The sequence below is a fragment of the Dermacentor andersoni genome, chromosome 4 (assembly GCF_023375885.2).
Source record: "Dermacentor andersoni chromosome 4, qqDerAnde1_hic_scaffold, whole genome shotgun sequence".
In the NCBI taxonomy this organism is placed as follows: Eukaryota; Metazoa; Arthropoda; class Arachnida; order Ixodida; family Ixodidae; genus Dermacentor; species Dermacentor andersoni.
Window position 1 is genome coordinate 34,912,739 of NC_092817.1, and position 15,866 is coordinate 34,928,604.

At 47.7% G+C, this 15,866-nt stretch overlaps 1 protein-coding gene across 1 annotated transcript in view; it reads right to left on the reverse strand.

Annotated features, from left to right (window-relative positions):
• LOC126536907 (solute carrier family 35 member F3-like) overlaps window positions 1–15,866 on the reverse strand; it is a 203,970-nt gene that overhangs the window by 121,927 nt on the left and 66,177 nt on the right. The window lies entirely within an intron of this gene.

Genomic DNA, 15,866 nt, shown 5'->3' on the forward strand with positions numbered 1-15,866 from the left:
CCAGATTGTCAAGGAACTGCAGAGTGGTGCTCCTACTCTGACGTGCACTACCTGCTGATGTACCTACTGACCAGGGATCAGTGGCAGATCGACAAGTCATATCCGTGCTACGGTCATTAATAGACGTCATCCGTGTATTTCTTAAGCAACCAGCACACTATATCTCCTCAAAGTGCGATGTACTTCCTAGATTCACCGAGCGCAATGTTGGCATTCCTTGAGTAGAGGGATTCTTTTCAAGCTACTTTCAATTTCACGCACAGAAAATGCAAAATTGGCCTCACCGATTGCACGCTCAGAAGATCGTGCGCTTCCTTCAGACAACAGCCCGGGCGAACGACTGTGAACACTACAGCGTTCTTGACTTCGCGCATCTTTTGTGCTCTCCCTGATGTTCTCGTACAATCTCTCTCTTCACTTTTTGCCCTCTCTTTACCTCCTCCTTCAGCGCAGGATAGCAAACCATACATTGCGTTATTCTTCTCTATCTCTCTACCGACGCGCACTCCACTGAGCAAGACGAAAGAGGGCAGTCGAAGTGCCTTAAGGAAACCGCAGTGGCTAAAAACAAATGGCCCGCGTAAAAGTGTTTAATGAGTCAAATTGTTCGGCAGGAAAGCTATTTATTGCATGTTAGGATGCCAGATTCAAATTCGCGTATCACGAGTCTTCGCTGCTTAAAAATGAATTCGGTGTCCCCTTTCATATTGCTCACACCTAGGCCTACTTTACGTCTTCACGGCTGTGTTTTGACTCAGAGCTCCCAAAGTTATTTCCAGATCGACAAAAGTGACAGATAAGAAACGTGCTGGACGTAGGGGGCTGCGAAGCCTACAAGAAAATGCAAGGAAGCGTGAAGGAGACGAATAAAATGTTCCGTGAAATGTATTGCTGTTACAGTCGACAATTTTTGTACCACTCGTTCTTTTAAAGTAAGAAAACTGGAGCAGCAATGCGTTTCGCAGCACATTTTGAGTACGTATTTCTCGAAACTGGCGAAAGTCACATCATTTCTAGCAAAACATTTTGCCTAGAGTACTGGCTGATTTTAATTCTGTAATTGCAGCATGCTCTCTACAAGCTCATCATTAAGTATATTATTAGTTACGTTTGATAAGTAATGGTGTTGTTGGCGATTACCCACGGCAGCTACAAACCTGGGTCAGAATGAAATAGATGCTTTATCTCGAATCAGTTATTTTTTTTTGTGAACTGAAAGATTAGTCGCAGAAACAAGGGGCACAGAGCAATCAATGTACGTATCCTGCATGACGTGACGAACGGTGTAGTTCTGAGTGCTTTATGGACATTTTTTTTTTCTCACACTGCCCTCATGCTATATGGTATGCGTGTTAGGTTCCATACCTCGCCTTTCTTTACAGTTGACAAACACTCTACTTCTTGGTCTGTATCCACACACAAAAAAAAACCTCTTAAGCTCGAATGGACCCCTTCCGAACAGAAAATTCCAGCCAATTCTTATGCTGGACATATCATTAGCGAAGGCGACCGGTCAATGACAAGAGGACATCACGAACGAAAAGCTTTGTGAACTGGGCTCCTGGGCAAATTATAGACTCCAACACACGTTGCGATGCATTACTTGCATTTGATATCGACTGCGCCGTCTCATTCCGGCCGATCGCCACGTGAACAACGTTGCGAAACTCTAACAGCTGCGCTGTAAGACGCCTGAATTAACTTGGCAGAGCTCCACAAAGCTGTACCTCACAACCACATCGCATGTAAGAGCGGCATCATGGAGATGGATATTGTGACCAGCGAGATATAATTAGGTGTACGTGCCAGTTCAACTTTAGGTGTTAAACAAAAGTAAGAAAGCACGGTTGTCTTCGAGGCTACAGAATAAACAGAAAATCACCCTATTTCGCATTTGCTTGCTTATTACAGAACAATGCAGTAATGACCTGTAGGGGAATCTAGTTTGAGCGTAACGCTGTTATATAACGCTTAGCACTCTAGTGCAACTCCGTAGCGTAACGTTCAAAGTACATATATACTCCAAATCGTTCTTATGGGCAAGCTAAAAGAGACTGGGGGATTAAATTTGTCATATAGAATGTTTATGAACTGGTTATAAGGTTTTTTTTTATTTCTCAAGGTCGTACGATAATTGGCACAGTCGTAGCTGTTTTATCAAAAAAAAAATTAAAGATGCTAAGGCACCATTGACCAATTGAAGCGCGGTGCTTTGCAAAGCAACTTTCCACGTAGCAATCCTTCTCTGCTTTGCTCTCACGACACTTTGCTGTCTTAGATGCCACACAACGAAGTGTCATCGTCGTTTCACTCATACTGCCATGGTAATCGTGCCGTCATTGTCATGTCGCCGTCTTCGTAGTCGTGCCTCTATGCAAGAATAAGTTAACTCTGCACCAGTGAAATGAGTGCGGCTTTTCGCTTGCGTTTGAATGAAACTAGCGAAAGCAATTACACCGAGTTGACTCCTTTGTGCAGGTAATGACTTGAGGATGCAAGAAGCGGTAATGTCTATTTCTTTCCTTTCTGCTTTTTATTCACTTTTCAGTTCAAGTAGTAACGTCGTGCAAAACGAGCAACTCTACTAGGAAGCACCGTCGAACCGAGGTTGGAACTCGCGCAATTGTACCGCAAGTGCACTCAGACAGAAACCACTCCCGAAGACGCACGGGCGAAATCAACAATCGGTGCGGCACGTAAATCGCGCGAACCTCCCACTGCAGTTTAACTAGCTTACTTCTCTGGCCGGCCACTCCATCATCACGCCGTGTCGGAGCACCTACGGGTCGTTTAAGCCCGCTCAATCCGCAGAATAAGCGAGCGGTCAGCGGGAACGCACATTAGCGCTCGTAGTTCAGTGCCGCCCTGTAAGCTTTGCCGCTGTGGCGACAATGACGCCAGCAAGCGGGATATTACGACCGGGCGTGCCTCATTATACGCCTCCGACGATGTTCCTCCCACGCGTCGCGATATACGCGAGAGGGCTTCAACTCGTGTCCCTCGGATTAGGAGAGAGTCAACCTCTCCCGCGCTGCCGCTCTGAGCTCTGCACGTGGAGAACGCGAGAGAGGCGTAATCTTCGACATCCGAGACGCAGTCCTCGAGTCTCTCAAAGTTCCGGCTGGCTGATGTAAGCCCCTTATCGCACTGTATTCATGTGGCCTTATGAAAGACTGGGCAATTCCTTCCCTGCGAAAAAGCTTTCATATTCTCGTATCAGATATGGCGCTATACAACTTCATGCAACGGCTGACGCTGTTGCGTCAGGCCGCCTTTCGTACTTGCCCAGCTCTAGCTTTGCACTTACGCCATTAACATATGGGGAGCTCAACTGGAGGAGCATCCTCGTAGCGAAACATCACCTTTACCTTTTTTCGCCAAAATTATATTGATTGTCACTACGACCTCTGAATAAAGATGCATCGCGTAATCGGCAATTCGTATGAAAACTTGTTCCTCTTTTATTCGGTTGCCTCAGCACTGCCGCCTGAAGAGAATGATCTAAAGGTGAACCTTAAGGCTCCGTTCGCAGCCGTACCAGTTATTTCACTGCTTCAAAATAATAATAATAATAATAATAATAATAATAATAATAATAATAATAATAATAATAATAATAATATATTTGTGTGCACTCTAAGAGGCTATAGCCCAGCTATCTCTACAGTTGCCCACGTCTTGCGCCAGCTAGCTCTATCCTGTGCTTGGAGAGTTCCTAATTCCATCGCACCACCTGACTATCTGCCGCGACCATGGCTGAGTTTATCTTAATTCATATAGGTGGTGTCTAGCCCCACGCCCCATCGACGGTTGCCTAGGAATAACAGAAACAGGTCTCGAAGGCTAAGCTTTCGCGGGCTGCTTGCGCTGTAAGTAACTGCGAAGCCACAAACACGTCATTACTGCCATGTCTTAGACAGCACATACTGGCACCCGTATTGCTAGTCGAAAAAAAAACATAAGTCGTCTATACACGCATTACATGACCTGCCAAACTCCGCTTTTTGCTCTCAACATTTACTGGAATTTCACGCACCCGAATTCGCTCTCTCATCGACACTCCCGCCTTCATATTTCAAAGTACAGCTATACTTCATACTATGGAGTAAAGTACAGCTATAAAGTACAGCTAAATTCATACTATGGAGCTCAGCACAAAGCAAACTGTGCGCATGTTATGGGAAGGGGGGTGGGGGGTGGGTGCATCTTATAAGGGCCATCCTCACGCGAACCGTTGAGAACATCCTAACTTATCCCCTGTTCTACCAATCGCTGCTCGCGAGCGTCTTTACATTTACTCTTGCCTTACACGGAATTTCTCCAAAGCTTATGTTCACCTTTGGAGAAATTTTCTTGTCTCTTCTGCGAAAGAAAGGCATGCAGCAGCGCGCAGTGACAGGAGAATAAAGGCTCGTCGAGAGAAGGGCTGGGCACTTCCAAATGCGCAGGCTTCGAGCACAATAACAAGGCCCCGTCGCTCGGGCGACGCGCTTCACAAGCTGCGCAGTGCAAACAACGCAGTTTCCTCTCGCGAAACCAGCTCCTGCGTCGTTTACTCAAACAACGTGCTTCTGCTCGCACAAGTACAGCGCGCGATCTGCTTGCTGTGTCGTGTACGCCCATCGCTTTGTTTACGCAGAAAGCGTCCGCGTGTTAGCTGCCGGTCCGGGCTGGGAACGACCACGCTGGGTTGTGCGGAAGTGTCTGACAATAGAGCGGACTCTCTATGCTGCGCCACAGGCGCACTAATATGATGGCAAGCTTACGAATCAATCGATTAATGAATCGATGCAACATCAGGAGATTATGGACACTTAATGTCCGATATCATCATCCTCTATTCAATAAAAGCCGTGACGTCGTTGGTCAGGACAAGAAGGAATGCGTGCATGCAAGCGTATATGTCTGCGTGCGCGTGCGTGTGTGTGTAGGAGGGGGGGGTGCAGTGCTGTCTGATGAACCGACGATGCCCAGTCGTTCGCTACAAGTGTGTCTGGTTCCAGCTATTGTGCCCATCCACCGATCATTCACGTGAACCAAAATAACGAGCAGCTTCTACGTCCCAAATCTTTGAAAATTTTTTTCCTACCATCCCTTTTGTTTCTACGTTAGCAGTTCCTGTTTTCGTGCGTGCGCGTGTGCTAGTGTCTGTTTGAGTGCAGTGGTGCGTACTTCAGCGTTAGTTTCACGCGTGACTGACTGCAGGTGTGCTCGTGCGTATCGAGTATAGTCTTTAAGCCTTCACGTCTAGTATACGTACGCCATGGTATGTCCGTAGTACTGCTGACGCCTTTTAGTTTAGTTTTAGTTTTAGTCAAGATCTGCGGCTCCTTTTTACTTTTTCTCTTCATTGCATTCAAGACGACGCAGCCACTTCAGCGCAAGTTTTAAACACTGTTTTTGACACGGCACAGAGTTCTGAGCACGTTGCATTCCGCACGAGAAAAATGAGGGTTGGGGAAAAGAATGGACTGTTATTGCGTTCCGTTGCACAATGTAAGCGGCCAAGCGAAGCGCGAAAAAAAAATCGCAAAAGAAAAATCCGCAGTCTCTCTATGCGCGAGATATCGCAGTTGTTTACGCATTTTGTTTTCAGCGTTTCGTCTTTCTGCTGCGTAGTCCGGGTGACCTTGATGTTATGGCGACGACCTTTGGACGCTCTGGACGCTCTGAGGCTCGGTATCTCGCTGAGCGGCCAGGCAATGTAAACAAAAATGTAGGAAGAGCCTAATGCGTCTGAATTTTTAAACAGAAGCGAGTGCTATACAACGCGCCTTTATGTTCCGTGCGCCACAGGAGAGTGATTGCCTTGCTCTTTTGGGATGGCGCCATGGAAACCACTGCGACGCTTCAGCCTGCATGCTGGCGAGACCCAGCGGTTCTCTCTACCATTAGGAAGGCCCTCAAAACAAAAAAAAAAAAAAATAAAGGAGCCTTTAAGTGCGTGTTGTAGAGTAGTACATTTCTTTCTCCTGGTTTCTGTTCAGTGCACCTCATTACTGGCACCCCCGTCATCTGGCTCGCATGATACCCTTTCTCCGCTGTGGGCGAGCCTTTCTTCATAAGCCCGTTCGCGCGCGAATGCTATTATTATGAGCATGAAAGACTCGACGAAACACTAGAAGAGATGGTATGTAGCGGACTCTCACGCCACGCTGCAAGCGTACGTCAAGCACGAAGTGCACAACCTTTTTCTTCTGCGTGATTTTTTTCTGTTTTCTTTATATCTTTCTCGTGATTGTTATTTGTGGTTTCAGTGCATGTAAGGCCTCTAAAACACATAGACAATATCCTTGGCGCCAACTCTATTAGGAGCTGTTGTTGCGGTTGCTTCAGGACATGTAGTAGCAGCCCGTACCTTGCAAGTAGTCGGTAATAGTTTAATAACTCTGTAACACTTAGCTATCGTGCACCAGTTCGTCGTTGGAGCATTCACTGATATGCTAGTTGCCTTCCAGGAAGGATACCGAGAGCAAGATAATCTAACGGTTCTAGTTCAACTATTTTTCTTCGTGTTCATCGTCATTGGACCGAGCAGCACTCCGCTTAGGTTATCGTGCAAAATGAGCTGGTCATGTGCAGTGGATGACATAAAAATAATAGAATCGAGCAAAGGAATTGGTAAATTATGTCTACTAATGGTTCTATCGCACCCGCTGTCGCAGCTATCACGCAAGAGCTATAACATCATCTATGGCATGTGACCGTTGCTTCCGTAGATAAATCAAGGTGAAGACCCTTTTGGCAAATTCGCGAAGGTTTTTTGTCCGTTGTCCATAAGAGCTACTTAGCACTAGCCGGCCTCTACCGCTAATAATATGTTCGACATCCCAACTCGTTGACATCTGCTCTCACAAACAGTTTTATTTGTAGTTAGAACGTTGTTGTCGTCGTCGTCGTCGTCGTCGTTGTTGTTGTTGTTGTTGTTGTTGTTGTTGTTGTTGTTGTTGGTGGTGGTGGTGGTGGTGGTGGTGGTGGTGGTGGTGGTGGTGGTGCTGGTGGTGGTGGTGGTGCTGGTGGTGGTGGTGAAATTCTGGCTGAGTACTCGTCCTTATCGTTTTCTTCTCGGCTGTTCTATCTATGTGAGGGCTACAAGTGAACGCAGCTCAATTCGTTTTCGCTTAACCTTTTGACACCCCCGAATAATAGTCTCGAAAGAAAGCAGAAACACTCATTGGCCCCGGTGGTCTTGCTATGCCATTATTATTATGGCAGTCATTTTGTTGAGGGCTCAATAAATGATTGATAAAACGGACGGGGAAAGCTCTGCGCGCCGGCTGATGAAAGGTTATCACGCAATAGAGATCGCCTTGACTTTTGGGGTCGGGGCGACGGAGCATCCGCGCCGCGGTTGGCGTGACCCGATCGCAAGCCATCTTGGTTGCGGTCCGGGGCGTCATCGTTTTGACCGTGCTCACCGGACCAAGAAGTGCCATCGATCGCGCACGCGTGGCGGTGCACTCGTGACTTTACTTTTTCTGTCTTCACTCCACGTCCTTCCGCGCACAGCTTGAAGGTTGGCACTAAAGCACTCTACAGGCTGCTCGGAATCGAGCTGCAGAGGTTCTCGCGCGGAAAAGGCGGCGGCATTATTGACATCGGGCACGTATTCAAGTGGGAATCAAGACCACTTGGGGACCAAGCCCATTCAAGCACCCTGCCCCCACCCCAAAATTAACCAACAAGCCCGGCTAGCACTATTCTGAAATTAAACTATTCATCCATTTTCTTAAACGAAATAGGAATGCAAGTACAAGCAGTGATGCGTCCATTTCTCGCCCGCAAGAGGTACGCGCCTGCTCGCGTGCAAAGGAAGTAGTTTCCCATACATATCGTCATACGCAGGCATAAACATCGCTAAAGTTGTCGCGGCGATTGGGCGAGAGAGTCTAGTGTAAATTTTGCGGTTTATTTTCTTCCTTCGAGACAAGCAGGGGAATTTCATTTTTAATACAGGCAGAGTGACCGAGTTCGGAGAAGAACTGCAAAGTGGCAACGTTTCACAGTAGACACGCGGAAATATCGGGTCAATTAATCTTCTAGTTCTGTAGAGCAGCACTACAGGTGAACCTCGTACATCTTCTATATCGACGATCTGTAAGCCTCTCAGCGACGCCTTGCAAACCACCGGGCATCGGACAACAACGCTAGAGCTTGAAATTTGTCCTGCCAATGTAGGTCACCAACGGTAACCTCCTTGTCTGTGCAGCCCGCCTTTGAATTTTGCGCCGAAAATATAAGAATAGCACATGTCCCTATGTGAAAAGGCGAAAGGGATATATATGGAAGGCAAAATGGCGGGTAATGCAAGGAGCTGTGTGCTCCTGCGCCATACGCGGATGAAGCTTTGCAGTTTAATGTGACAGAGATTTGGTACCGAAGGTTGACACGCTCCTCAAATTATTGACAATGGTCGACACTGAAGAGAATAAAGACATAATTGGGGAACATGATGGCAGAAGAGTGGATAATTAGGCTGGATCTCACGTCCATTCACCGGGTGCAAGCCAGCTTCGATGAAGTAATCTCCGTACTTATGCTGAAACCCCGGTGTATGAAAATCGCGGTGTGAACCAAATGTTCGAACCCGAAAAAAAAAAAGCGACAACAGGAGCTATATTAACGGCAGTGCCGTTATTAAGGTCGCACTGTTAAAAGCACGTAAGCAGGATAAACGCGACCTCGAGCACAACAGCGAGACACCATGGCCAATAGGCAACAGTGGCGGGTGAACTAAAATGAAATCAACCAATAATGCCATGCGCAGTTGCTCTGCACTAATACAGTGGCATACAAAATTATAATATACAGACTATGTCTGAAAAAGAAGTGGAAAAAGTCGAACCAGAAATCATGAGCCATTCCACTCTCTGGAAGCCGGTTGACTAGTGAAGCTGTTTAACACACGATACGGAGTTGACACATAATTTTGAGAGAGAGAGAGAGAATCAACTTTTGAACTGAGCGCTTAGTGGCGGTTGGTGCGCGCTGGCACCAGATGGGGTGGAACCTTATTCGCAGGTCCCATATGCGTCCAGCAGTTCCTGGCCCCTAGCCGCCAGCGCGAGCTGGGTCGGTAGGTCGGGGCTGGACAACAAGGTCTCCCATCGCTCGGGGGGGTTGGGGCTGGGGAGGGTGGGGGGTAGGGATGGTGGGGGGTTCTTGAGCTTAGTACACTCTGCAATGATGTGTGCTAGAGTGCCTTTTGACCGTCTGCAAAAAGGGCATAAAGTGTCATGCTCTGTTGGGAACATCTTGTGCAAGAGCACGGGATGCGCTAGCGACCCCGCTTGCGTGCGTCGCAGGATCGTTTGCTGCTGTCGGCTGAGTTGCGGATGCGGACGGGGAAGCCTACATCTGCCGCTTCTGTACATTTGCGTGATTTCTTTGTAGCTTGTCACGGGGTGCGGTAGCTCTGGCTCGTCCTCGGCCCGGATTGACAGTTCTCGGGCATAGTGGTCGGCGAGTGCGTTGCCTTCCACTTGCGAGTGAGCCGGGACCCACACGAGCTCAACGGCCCGTCCCGGTGATTTGCATTTGGTGAGGATCGCTAGTGCCGCGGGAGAGATGTTCCCCTTGCGGTAGCTTGCGTAGGCGGTCTGGGAGTCTGTGACCACGGTCCTCACTCCCGGTTGTGCGAGTGCGAGGGCCACGGCCACTTCTTCTGCTTCGGCTATATTCGTCGTCCGTATCGACGCGCCTGTGACCAGTTTATCGATGGTGGTGACGACCGCCGTTGCTCTGGTTCCGTGCTTGGGAAGCGAGGCGTCCGCGTAGAGAACCTCTGGGTCCTTTTCCAGCTGTCGAGCCATTGCCTTGGCCCGCGCAGAGCATCTCTCGTCGTTCCTCCCCGGCTGCATGTTCCGGGGGAGAGGCTTGGTCTTAATAATGTCTCTCCACGTTGTGGGGAGTGGCTCCGTTGTCGGTTGCTGTTCAATTTGCCATCCTATCTTGCGTAGGACGGCCCGACCGTGCTCTGTCCGGCTCAGCCTTACTCTCTGGTGGGATAGGTGTGCTTCCACCAGCTCTTCCACCGTGTTGTGGGCACCCATTTCCAGCAGCTTCTGCGTTGACGAGTAGACTGGGATGCCCATCGCGAGTTTCACTGCTTTCCTTATCGTCGTGTTCAGCGTCTCGCGGTTCACCTTCGCAAGCTGGAGGTACGGGGCGGAGTACGTTACGCGTGACACGACGAATGCCTGCACCAGGCGCAGTGCGTCTTCTTCTTTGATTCCTCTGTTCCGGTTGGTGACTCTCCGGATCATGCTCAGGACTTGCTCCGATAATTTTGAACAAAGGTACGATCTCATTTATTGTCTTGACGGGTGAGTATTGTGACGAAAGGTACGCACACTCATTTATTGTCTTGATCGGTGGCCATTATTTCACTCACAACTGCAATCACATTCTTTGATAATGTCAAATCGATGTACTTACGTCGCTGGGTGGTCGGCTGGGCCGGATCGGTGCGGTGTTGCAAGGGACATGTCTGCCACACAGAACACGTGAACCACTCTCCCCTTTTCGGTACCGACTCTTCCACATTAAAACCACCGACAACGACAACAGGGGTACTGTCATCGCAGCTCAATCACGCAAAGTTAGTAGCCATGAACCTTACGGCACTATGAATCATTGCCCTTTTTGCTTGCTCACGGGGTATGAGCCATTGATCACGGGGGTATGAGCCCTTGCTCACAAGGGTATGAGACATTGATTATGACAGTTTTTGACATGCTGTTCTGTACGTTGTACGCGTTATTACAAAGAATTTAAGCACTGTTCGCTTCTCTTTGCTGAATGCTTGTAGCCTCTGCCTTACGGGTCTTGCTTGCTTAAGGAAGCGTGAATGCTTACGGGGGTATGAGCCATTGATGATGATAGTTTTTGTTCGAGGAGAACAAAAATGCACGGAACCCTATCCACATTAAGCTTCGCTGTAAAAGTCCACATTCAGAACATCAAAGGCGCGACTGTGCACGCAGATATATACATATAGAGCTGAGTACCACAGACTGATCTATAGCCTTGTGCATATTATGAAATCTCTTAAGAGTTCGTTGACCCTTCGCTATGCACTTGGTTTGTCGACTACTGTGCTGCGGTCATATTCATAAAGCTTTTTATTCGTAAGCGCTACTTGCCTTTAGTCAGCTGCATTCACCAATATATCAAGCACGATCGCCGAGCAGCTGCCCTTATGTGCAGCTCTATCGTAAGAACTTTTTGCGAGGGAATAGTGGCCCGATTCGTTAGGATGACCGTGAAAGTAAAAGAAACACAGGCAAACACTGAAAGGAAACGCTATGAACTAGAAACGAGCGAGACCTTTCCAAAGCATCTTGGCGTAATGCGTGGAAAGTTATGCTATAAATATCAGCAAGAGAAGACATGGAAACGCAAACTCGACGAAATACGAAAGCCACAGGTATTGGGAGCTCGATATTTTTAGAAGCGAATGGGCGTCTGCCCGATAAGTTCTACGCGTCAAAAAGTTTTTAAAAAACGCAAGAAACAGCTTTTCCGCCAGAAACAGCCTCCCCGTTTCGAAGTGATCGATCGCAGAGAAATCTATAATGTAGGGTGCCCAAAAGGCGGCTTTTGTGTGAGGCTAAGTGAGAAGTGCGACACTTTCCGAATTGCCAAAAGGGTGACGTTGTTTACTTTAGTATACACTGGCGTGCTCTTTAGTTTACCTTTTTTCCTTTTCTTGCCCTGTGCGAGCTCCACTACTACGCTGAGCCGACAAAGTTGGTTCCTGTTAACTTTTTCCTTTGACATTTCTCTGTCATTCCGCTTGGGCAGGAAGACAATAGTGAAATTCTCTCCAGGATGAAACCGCTTACTTTTGATACTCTAGCGCCCAGCTTTTCTGCGGCCGGTAAGTAGACCCATTATCCTCACTGCGTGAAGTGAATTCGCGGTCTCGAAAGTAGGACGAGGGAGCCAGTGAGCGTGAAATATACGGGAGCTATGTCCACTTTGAAGAGACCACCAGGAATGCACGCACAGAGCAGGTTTTGTGGCAGACCGTCGCGCCGCAAGAGCACGTCAGAGGAATAAATTCCGCACACCCCGCGCGCCGTCACATTCTGTGCCTTTGGAATTCTGTCCGCTATGCACCAGAACTTTGCTCGTTTCAGTGCAAATGCCCGTGTGCTGTTGGTTTATCTAGGTGTGGACCGGGGAGGGGAACAAAATTGTGCAGTATTGTCGAGGCCTGCGCCTGTGTAAGGGTCAGCTGCCGAGTTTGACGTAATCGAAATGCGGCTCTGCCTGACGTCTGCTTTCGAGAAGGCAGAAAGAAGTTAAGGTGCAATAAATTCCTTTTTTGGTAACGAAAGACATAAAGGCTCGTTTTATGAATTTACCTGGCGGAGGATATTGCTTTAAAGCTGTGAAGAGTGACGAGCAAGACGAGTGTCACTGTACTAGTGCGTTCGTTGCGGCTGCTTAAGAGTGACTGCATTCTCTTTGCAAAATTCTCCGTATGCATGGTGCGGTCAAAATAGAGAGAGGAAGGGTGTAGTATAGTAAGCATTGAAGGTGCGTCTACAATACCTGCAGTTAAAAGTATAATAATTAAGGTAAAATGGAAGGAAAAGGTTACATACGTACGCTGAAAGAAGGAAATATTAAATGCGCCAGAAAGAAAGACAGCACGATTATACAAAAAGACCGAAACATAAAGGTGAGGTTATGAATCAAGGAGATGTCATTTCATTATTAGGTGTCTATCGACATCCGCGTGGCTTTTTCCGATACCTCATGATAAATGTGAGTTATGACGGTGCTGTTGTTTATCTGCTACTGTCTAGGGACCGTGTGGCCCAACACCTATCGATAGAAAACGTACCATGCAGCACAATGGGGTGAAGAGAATTGCGCAATCTAATGCCTTCACCGCACAACGCCCCGCAACCACCGCCGCTCCTATTTCCACGTGCCTATGCACGTCACACTATGCTCCGTCGTTCTGACCTTGCCAGTTCGCTCCACACGTCTCCTTCGATCACTGAAGGCAAACTTTTCATCTACAAAATTTTATCGCATTAAAGTCCTTGAGAGGAGATATATCTTTTGCTGACACAAAGATCGGCCCTCCCACGCTTTTAATGTGTTACAAGAGCCGACGGCCCGGTTTAGATCTCTATAAAAAAGCGGTGTCCAAACTGCACCCCCAAGCAACAGCTCTGTCTGAGTAAGAAGTGCTAATCTGGAAGGCTGCGCTTTTGTGTACTGCGGGTGCCGGCAGCGATTGCAAGACCCAAAAATACGCCATGCTGGCATTTTTTTTTTTTTTGAAGCCATCTCTACAAGAGAATTTCCAGTGCCACACACTAAGCTCAATAGAGCTCAAGCAGTGACTCTGAGATTGTTACAGACAAGAAATTATTCGAGTCCAAACTTTATTAACAAGCTATATCCAGAAAGAGAGGCACCAATCAATTACGAGAAGTGTAATGGCATCATTACTCTGGATCATATGCTTTGGCAGTGTCCTGTGTCTTTCACAGACTGTGACAAGGAGAGAGACTGGTGGCGGCGAGTCCTACAATGTGGAGTTCTTTTCGATCAAGTGCAGGCCGTCCAGAAGGCCCACGATACGGCGGTAGAGTTAAACCTTACTGTCCCGACGTAGCAGCCGCCTGCGTCACCCTAATGGTTGATCTTCAGGACGTGAACAAAGTTAATCATATCATACCATATACAATCGCATAAATATGTTTGCGTTTCGCTCAGTGCGAACTCACCGGCTGTACAAAACAGAGCTGGTTCGCTCTGCAAACAGTGTACGTAAACGGGGAACTAAGCAAAAGACAGCTGCATCGCCAAAAGGGGAAAAAGAATAACGATATAGTAAGTAAAACAGGGCATACGTGTAGGTCACCTAAATGTTGACAACCTGGCTTGCGGCCTTCATTAAAAATCCTCGCTGCGCCCCATCAAGTCCTCCGTATCAGAACGAGGAAGCGTGGAAACGAATTCCGCACGTGTGAATACCGAAGGACGCAGAGATAAAAGATTGTGAGGGCGAAAAAACAACAGAAACCGTCCTCGTAGCAGGGAAAGCTCGTTCGGGCGATGTCCCATCTCGCGCATTAGCGATTTCTTTCTTTCTCTCTTTCTTTCTTTCTTTCTTTCTTTCTTTCTTTCTTTCTTTCTTTCTTTCTTTTTTTATGTGCACGTGCCTACGTACATGCGCATCCCCGTGCACTCGCATATGTGAGATTGCGCGCGAGTGTGTGCCACCCCGTCGGGGTCCCCGTGAGCACACGGTGTGAGCGTGCGCGCTCGCATTTACATTCGCGAACGCTTCCGCCCCGTCGCAGGCAGCTGCTATACGTCGGAGAATGTGCTTCCGCTTTTCGCCCGTTCGGCGGCCCGGTGCACGTCTTGCTCGCGTCCTTGCTCTCCGGAGACGTGGGCGAGCCGGAGGCAATTCTCGCGTGCAGAGGCAGCACCGCGAGGGGCCACGTTTTTGCCGGGCAATCGTGGAAAACCGGGTGGATCGATGCAAGTGGAGAGCTCGTGAAGAACCTAGGACCATTACGACCAGACGAATAGGAGGAAGAAGACAGAAGAAGGGGAAAAGAAAGCAACCTTGCATTTTCGACAATTTCAAAATTGCATAGCAAAGTCGTATCAATTGAGGGAAAAAAAAAAACGGAAGTCGTCTCCGAGGGAAGCTTTCACTCAATCTCAACACTATATCGAACGTTATATCAGCTCACTCCTGTTTCTGCCATGCTTTGTCTCATATGAGATTCAGTCGTTGCTTCTTCCAATATTGCCTCTTCCGCACTGCTTTCTTTTTTTTTCGTTCGCTGTACTCCTTCGTTGTGTGTTCATTACCCGCTCGCTTTTTTTCCCCTTTTTTTCTTCTTTCTTTCAACAGTGCACCGACGGTCTCAAAGAAACAGCGATATTATATAGAAAGTCTCTATTTCCATGAGCCTCAAGCAGATCCCCAATGTCTCCCGTACTAAAGGTGATTAGCTTTTGCGTCGCTACAGACCCTGAGGAATTGACTAATCAACTTTAGTTTCCGTGTCCGCTTCCCTCCGGCTTTTAATCACACAGAGGCAAATTAAGCCACGCGCCATACGAGTTGCGGCTTTCTTCTACAGCCCGTGAAAAAGCGGCTCCAGATTGCTTGTTCTGAAGAAACTATTTTTTACGTGAGATATATACGGCACGCTTTCACGAAATTCAGGCTGTCGCGGAGGCGTGAAGTAGATACACGCAGAGATAACATGAAAAGGAAAAAAAATCACAGCAGACGATTTTTCTATTGTGGTTGCCTTACCTGCGCGGTATACTGGAAACTCAATTAGAGCTACGAGCGCCTCTGACGGTGCGGCCTTGCTTTCTTGTCTTACGTGTCAAGGTGATGCTGGAGTACCTTCCAGGGAATAATAACGATAAAACGTTGCTCTGCTGGATAATTCTCTGTGCGGACAAATATACATCCTTGAGGGCAAATTAAGTTATCCACTTCCTACTTCTAAATGAATAAGGAGCGCGTCCGAGGAAAACAGGCGGGAAGCAATAAAAGAACGCTGATTATGTTTCCTTCGTGTTCCCTGCTGTGGTTTCCTTGGGCGCCATACTTTTTTTTTTTTCTCTTAGATATGATACCCGGGTTCCCCCGAGCTTCAAGCTTCGTTTATGGCTCATAAAAACCTAGTTAGCCTGCAACAAAAAAAAAGAAGAAGAAGAAGAAGACGTTTTTACTGTAAACTGAGAAGTAATATCTTTTTTCCTTTTGAGATTCCAGAAAGAGAAGAGAACCGCAAGTGCGTATTTTATGTACAACACTTTTGGTACAGCACTCTTCCGACTCAAGGTTGCCTAGGCCCACG